This window comes from Carassius auratus, chromosome 28 (genome assembly GCF_003368295.1).
Source record: "Carassius auratus strain Wakin chromosome 28, ASM336829v1, whole genome shotgun sequence".
Lineage (NCBI taxonomy): Eukaryota > Metazoa > Chordata > Actinopteri > Cypriniformes > Cyprinidae > Carassius > Carassius auratus.
Window position 1 is genome coordinate 701980 of NC_039270.1, and position 7939 is coordinate 709918.

Sequence of the window (7939 nt, forward strand, 5' to 3'; positions counted from 1 at the left end):
TCCCATGATCGAGGGACCAGACCTTTTTATCAGGCTCCCCAGACCGACCAGGCCCATAATCCAGTCAGGGGAGGACCACTTAAGAGGCGTCCTTCCAGGGGTTTCAAACCCCGGGGAGGCCAGGCATAGCGGTCTCTGTGTCGTCGGAGAATGCTCCCAACTGTGCCTGGACAGTTGGGAGAAGGTAACATCAGATCCCTGGGTCCTAGATACCATCAAGACAGGATACAGGATACAGTTCCGGCGGCGCCCTCCTACTTTTTCAGGCGATCATATGACCGTAGTCAGAGACCCAGTCCAGGCACAAATTTTGGCCAAAGAGATCACAGTTTTACTTCAGAAAAAGGCGATTGTACAGATAGACACCAGCAAACAGCTCACTGGGTTCTATTCAAAGTATTTCCTGGTGCCAAAGAGAGACGGGGGACTTCGACCCATTCTAGACTTACGAAAGTTGAACGAATTCATAAAGGTATTGCCCTTCAAAATGCTGACTACAGCACAAATTCTGGAATCCATAGAACTGGGAGAATGGTTCACTTCCATAGACTTGAAGGATGCCTATTTCCACATACCAATCTGTCAGGATCACTGCCCGTTTCTTCGCTTTGCCTTTCAAGATCGGGTTTATCAGTTCAGGGTCCTTCCATTTGGCCTGTCTCTGTCTCCAAGGGTCTTCACCAGGGTGGTGTCAGCAGCCCTTCGTCCCCTTCAGTGTGCAGGTTTGAAGATTCTGTCATACCTGGACGACTGGCTAATTTGTGCTCCTTCACGCAGTCAAGCCATGAGGGACACCGAAGTGGTGCTCCAACATGTCCAGTCTCTCGGGTTCAAAGTGAACTGGGAAAAGAGCAATCTAAGTCCCAGACAACAGACCGTGTTTGTAGGAGTTTCGCTAGATTCCCAACTGATGACGGCAACTTTATCACCCCAGAGAGTGGTACAGTTGATCAGTCTGACTCAATCATTCCATCTGAACAAGAAGGTGAAGTTAATTCAGTTTCAGCGATTGTTGGGCATGATTGCAGCAGCAGCAGCTGTGGTCCCACTCGGCCTTCTCAAAGCCCGTCCACTACAACGTTGGTTGAACAGCTTTCACTTGCATCCCAAATTACACAGACATGTAAGGATAAAGGTTACACGAAGGTGTGTCCAAATGTTACACCCTTGGAAGTCGTTACCGTCACAAGGGGTTCCTCTAGGCAACATCCCAGCGAGGCGGTCTGTGATAACGACAGATGCCTCTCTAACAGGGTGGGGAGCAGTTTGGGAAGGCAGGTCCATCAGGGGACACTGGAAATTCCCCTGGACCACAGAGCACATCAACGTGCTGGAACTCAGGGCAGTCCATCTCTCCCTGAGGGTTTTTCTCCCGTTGTTACAGAACAAACATGTTTTAGTGAGAACAGACAACATGTCGGCAGTGTACCACATCAATCACCAGGGTGGCACCAGATCAGCGCGGTGTCTCCAGGTGACACAGAAACTACTTTCTTGGGCATTTCCAAAGCTCTCATCACTCAGAGCAGTATACATACCGGGAGTGGCGAACAGAGCGGCAGACCTGCTGTCACGAACTGGACCACTCCCAGGAGAGTGGCGCCTCCATCCCGAAGTGGTGAGATTGATATGGAGGCGTTTCGGTATGGCGAAGGTCGATTTGTTTGCGACCACGGAGACAACTCATTGCGATCTATGGTATTCCCTGAACAGCCAGGGAGGCCCTTTAGGGATCGATGCACTATCTCAAGAATGGCCGGAAGAATTGTTGTACGCTTTTCCACCCCTACCCTTGATCCACCTTGTGATCAACAGGGTAGCTTTGGGCCGTCACAAGATTTTACTTGTGGCCCCACGTTGGCCAAAGAAACTTTGGTTTCCGACCCTTGTACGTTTGGTCCAAGGTTACCCTTGGCAGTTACCACAGAGAGCAGATCTCCTCTCTCAAGTGGAAGGCCAAATCTGGCACCCCAGTCCAGAGACACTTCAACTATGGGTATGGCCCTTGCTCAGTCCCTCTCTGAAGGCTTAGATGAAGCTGTATTAAGGACAATAAATAGTTCTAAGGCACCGTCTACGTGGAGTAACTATTTTAGCAAGTGGCGAATATTCTCAACATGGTGTCATGACCGACAACTAGATCCGGCCAAGTGTGACACCAGTTTGGTTCTTCGTTTTCTTCAAACATTGATTGATTCTGGGAAATCAGTTAATACCATAAAAGTCTACATTGCAGCCATCTCACACTTCCATGTGTCAGTGGATGGTGCAAATATTGGCAAACACCGTTTGGTGTCTCAATTTCTTAAGGGTGCAAAACGCTTGCGACCAGGGAGAATTATGAGATCACCTGCTTGGGACCTTTCTATTGTCTTACAGTCACTGGCCAAAGCACCTTTTGAACCTTTGGAGCAAGCAGATCTCAAGTTCTTGACATGGAAAACAGTTTTCCTACTAGCGATGTGTTCAGCCAAGAGAGTTGGTGAGTTGCACGCTTTATCAGTCAGTGAAGACTGCTTGAGATGGAAGGCAGAAAAAACAGGGGTTTTTCTCTGGCCAAACCCATCATTCTTGCCCAAGGTCCTTAAGCCTAGCACAATAAATCAGGTAATTGAGCTTGATGCTTTCCGTCCAGATCCCCTTTGTTCAGGTGAAGAGTTGGATCATTGTTCTCTATGTCCTGTTAGGGCATTGCACACATATATTAAGCAAACTCATCAACTACGACAGTCACACACACAACTATTTGTATGTTTTGACAAAAAGTGTGCAGGCAAACCTGTGTCTAAGCAACGGTTATCTCATTGGATAGTGGATACCATTTCACAAGCTTATGTCAGCCAAAATCTACCTATCCCTGGTGGTCTGGTTGCTCACTCTACCAGGAGCATGGCCACTTCCTGGGCGGCACTGAAGGGGGTAGCACTATCGGACATCTGTGCCGCAGCCTCTTGGAGCAGCTTGTGCACGTTTACGAGGTTTTATAGGATTAATGTGGCAAAGCCAAATCCTTTTGGGTCTGCGGTTTTATCTGCGGCTAAATAAACAGGGGAAGGAAAACATGCTAGTCCCTCGTGACCCTGGGGGTATAAGTCATCCAAGGTAAGACCGTGGTGACGGTCTGAGTGAGGTCGAAATAGATCGTAAGTTATGACTATAACTATGGATCTATGAGACCGAACGATGACCGTCACCATCCCTTGTCACTCGGGATGAACTGGGGCGTTCCAGGCAAGAGGAAGTGGTTGGTTCACCTGGATGTTATATAGCCAACCCCTAAGGTCAGTCACCTGACATTGTTGATATTTGGTCTCGAGGATAGGCGGAGGAATGGCGTCATTCAAGGTAAGACCGTGGTGACGGTCATCGTTCGGTCTCATAGATCCATAGTTATAGTCATAACTTACGATTTACTGAATCGATGACGTCACTTACACTGAGAGTGTAACGTTAATCGGCTGAAAACAAGTTCACATGAGTTTTGATATTTCATGATAAACAGATATTAATACAAATTGTTCTGTGATTTCAGGAGGACAGAAAGAAACTATACAGAACAAAGTGAAACTCCAAGATTTTTGAAAAGAAAATTGGTGAAATATATTCTGAAAAAGGCATATTAATGTATTTCATGAGCTTCTTCAGTAAATCTGTATTTCTAAGTCAGTATCTCCCTTCAGAAATGTTGCTGACGGGAGATACTGACTTAGAAATACAGGTGAACTCATGAAAAGAAGCTCATGAAATACATTAATATGCCTTTTTCAGAATATATTTCACCAAATTTAAGAAGTCCCTGACATCAAAACGTAAGTCACACTCATCCTAAAATTAAAAATATAGATTCTGTTATTTTAAGATTATATTATTAGTAGTAGAATTTGTATATTACATATGTTATTATTGTTGTTATATATATTATTCTGTCTTTTATCTGCATTTTACCTCTGCTTTATCTTGTTTCCTTCTAATGAACCTGGAACTGCAGAGTAAATATTGTTGTCTCTGTGTCAGATTGCTTGTTTTGTTCCTGGACTCTTCAGTGATGATGAGCAGAGTCTGAGTGAACCTGCTGTCAGACAGTGAGTACCCTGAGTACCCTGGGGTTTCAGTCAGGGCCTTCAGTAAACAACTGAATCAAACAAAATCCTTAAGGGTTAATAGTTACTAGTTAATATATTATTAATCACTTATAAACCATTGAAATGTCAACATTGTACTATTATCTCAATAAACATTATAAATAATTTACAAAGCTTTCTGCACCCCCTAATCTAAAGTGTAAACTACTCATCAGTTGTACTCATCGGCTTTCATTTGCTTTTGGATGTTTGCGTCGCAAGTGATACAGCATTGTACTTGCACAACTATTGTACTTCATTTTAATACCCAAACCCGGACCTCTGACACGCCAGGCAAAAGTTCTACCACTGAAACATTTGAGCTGACAAACAGATATATTGTAGCTTGATATTCACTATAGGAAGAAAGTGCAGCATAAAAAAATAAAATATTTTAGCATTCAAATCCCTTTAACATGTATGGTGATCTGAGAGGCCGGGGGAGTCCAGTTAATGGGGCGTAATTCATTAGCTTTAATGAGAATTGTATATTTTATAGGCCTACATTAAAATGTATTTCGTTTTTTATATTTTACATTTATTTCTTGAATGCTACTATTACATCAACTGTAGCTGAAAAGAATAAACCACTGTATATTTAATTTGTATATTATGTTGTTTATATTCTTTTTTTAAATTTTTTTAATAACAGATTGGTTACCTGAGTACATATGTATAAAGTACAGTCACACTGTATGATTGTGAATTTTAATTGCTGTTTTTAACAGAGATTTTTGTCTTTTCTGTTCTTTTACAGATCACTATTGCACACCAAGTAAGCAAAACAACATTTTTGATTTCATTTTATTTTATTTCTGCAAACAACTTGCACCACTTGCAATTGGTTTTCCAGCCCAAAACCTCATCAAAAACTGAATGCAACGGTTTTTGTCTATGATTATTTTGTCAAAACATCTTTTGTCTATGGTAACTCTAATCTACATTAACTATTTAATTAGTATCCAGTTATTTATATTAAATTTGTGGAGTTAACAACTACTTCTGAACCAATGAAATAATAAACATAAACATTGTTGAGTCAATTGGCCTCATACATTTTCCTTATGAAAGAGGTCACTGCAAGCTAATCCTTTTTGCCTCCCTTTAATTCGAATACATCCATGAACAGGCAGTTTTGAAAAGTGCTTTGAATATAGGGGAAATATGATCTAGCCTACAACACGAGGACTTATTGCCTTATCCGATCATTGAAAAATCATAGGCCTAGGCTACTGAATTTGTTCAAATATATGTTCTGTTTAACTTAAATGCTATATTTGTTTTGCATTGTGATTTTATCTTCTGTTTTAGATGCTCTTACTCAGCAGATGGGGACAGCTACCATCACCCAATTTTCACCCAAAAGTGGTTGCGCTATTCGCCAGACCGGGCAGGAGGGACTGGACGACAACTTATGCAGGCATCAGATGACAATGAAGTGTAAATAAAGAGTAGAGAGGCTAATAAACATAAATTTGATTTTAAATAGTGTGGTGTGTTCTGTGTTTTATACAAGATTTTAAATGTTCTATTAATTTTTAACATCCTGGCTGTAGATAAAGCAGGTTATTTAATTTATGGCATTACATTTAAAATTAACATTTTAAAACGATTGAAATTCCATTGAAATCACGTTGATCCTTGGTTCAGTTGAAATTTCAACATTGTTTCAATATTCCTGATAATTGAAATAGCATTGAAATTCCGTTGATCTATGGACAGAATTTCAACATTGTTTCAATATTAAATCAGGGTGCAAATGATGTTGAATCAACATCAGAGTTCGATGTTGATTCAATGACTTAATGTTGACAACGGGATGTTGATTCAGCATAGTTTCAATGACTGTTTGCTATCTGGGAAACAATCAAAACAGTTTTTTTTGGGTGGAGGGGGGGGGGGGTGGAACAAATGTTTGAAAAGTAGGGATGCAAAATCGATTGACATTTAAATGAACAATTTATTAATCATTAACCATAATGCTGCAAATTGATCTATTGCAGGCAGCAGTCACGGCCATGACAGGACGTGCAAAAGCCACACTCACAAAACGCTTTCTCACTTGAATTAATGGGGTTTTATCTGAATAAAATGCTAGTAGAAGGATTATAAAATGAATAGATGTGATTATTCTTATTTTATGAAATTAAGAGAGAGCGCCATACATTTGAGATCAATTTACTTTGTTGACTGTTTCCTATCCCGCACCGAGACCGCTGAACGCGCACTTTAAATGGTTTTGTGGTGCTCGTTGTTGTATTTTAAAACACAACTGCAATGTTTTCAGCTGACAATATGCCATTTACAATAAAATGATCCCAAATGTAATGGTGGCGTGCGTGTGACTGCGCTATGCATTAAGTGAACCGCATCCATCGGCGCTTCTGCAGCATAACACTGTTGCTCACATTAATTTGATCCTGCTGGATTCTCTTCTAGAGAATGTCAGATTTAGAATTTTTGCGTTCCGGTAGGCCTAGCCTATTTGTTTTAAAAAATCAAGCATACAGTGCATTAGGTCATGACAGTGTGTGCGTGTAGACGAGGACGAGCGAGCGCAGCTTTGACTAGATTTATTTGGAGATTACTGCTCATGTCTCATTCGGCACAAATCCAAATGTTTCCATATTTGCAATGTATTTGAATGTTAAATTACATTATTTATAATGTAAACTACTTACACATTTTCACATAAACAGAAAAGATGATCCTCTTCATATGAGCAAAAATGTTATTGGCATAACAGCAGCAGGGTGAACCAGAATACTACGGTCCATTTAAACTGACCAGTGTAAACTTTAAAAATTTATTTTATTTTGATAATGAACAGACTGCTATGTAAGTTTGAATCACTACAATATATATGTGCTCCAGGCTCCGGCGCGATCGAAAAACATAAAAAAATAAAAACACAGGGTTAGGAAATTGTTAGATGTCCATGCCTCTGGATGCCATTCGAGATATAGACTTCATTAATGTGGCTTAATTTGTTCTGGTTTACCGGTTTCTTTTCTTAAATCTTCTAATTTCGCAGGTTTATTTTATTATCTTTCTTTTTTAATCACATCTCTTGCTGTGTGTGGTGAAGGGAAATTAAAGATTTCATGAATTAATAATTTGTTAGATTTATTAATTAGTTCCCTTATTTCAGTTAAATCATGGGTTATTTAGGGAACAAAATTAACGAAACATGGACAATTGCCACAAATTAATAAGTCATAGGAACAAATTAACAAGTTTTAGGAATGAATAGCCTCTCTGTCCTGTGTCCCGCAGCGTGCAGTTATCTGATGAAATGACTCAGTTACTACATTTCTATTGCTTTTCATGTTCAAGAACTTTTGTGTTGTTTCTATTTTAATGTACTTCTAAAGTTTAAATCCCATTAAAAGCTTAATTAGTACACTGTGAATGAATGATGATGATACGGTAAACGTAACTCACAGCCGCTCGCACGTGTTCTGCGCATGAGCCGCACGTAGCCCACATCAATTAACTTTTATCAGCCTTAATCGATCAATCTCTTATCTACAATTATTTGAAAGCATGTTTTTATTCAAATTTCATTAATCAAAAACAAGAAATTTTACCAATGATTATTTATTAGTTTAATAACTTATATTTATCATTAATAATGAAATAAAATAATAATTAGCTAGCTACTGTAAATTCATTGTAATGACTGGATTCTGTGCTTCACTCCGCATTGCAGAAATCATAATGCATTAACCTTAAATTATAAAATGGGACATAGCTGTATCTGCACAGGATGATGATGATCAGGGGTGCGTTTCCCAAAACCATAGTTGCTAACCTGT

General features: G+C 40.0%; 1 long non-coding RNA gene across 1 annotated transcript; it reads left to right on the top strand.

The window, feature by feature from the left end:
* The first annotated feature begins 3984 nt into the window (after positions 1-3984).
* LOC113047602 (uncharacterized) lies at positions 3985-5607 on the top strand. The gene is made up of 3 exons (XR_003276314.1): positions 3985-4082; positions 4879-4896; positions 5433-5607. It is a non-coding gene; the product is annotated as an uncharacterized LOC113047602 (long non-coding RNA).
* Positions 5608-7939: the final 2332 nt, after the last annotated feature.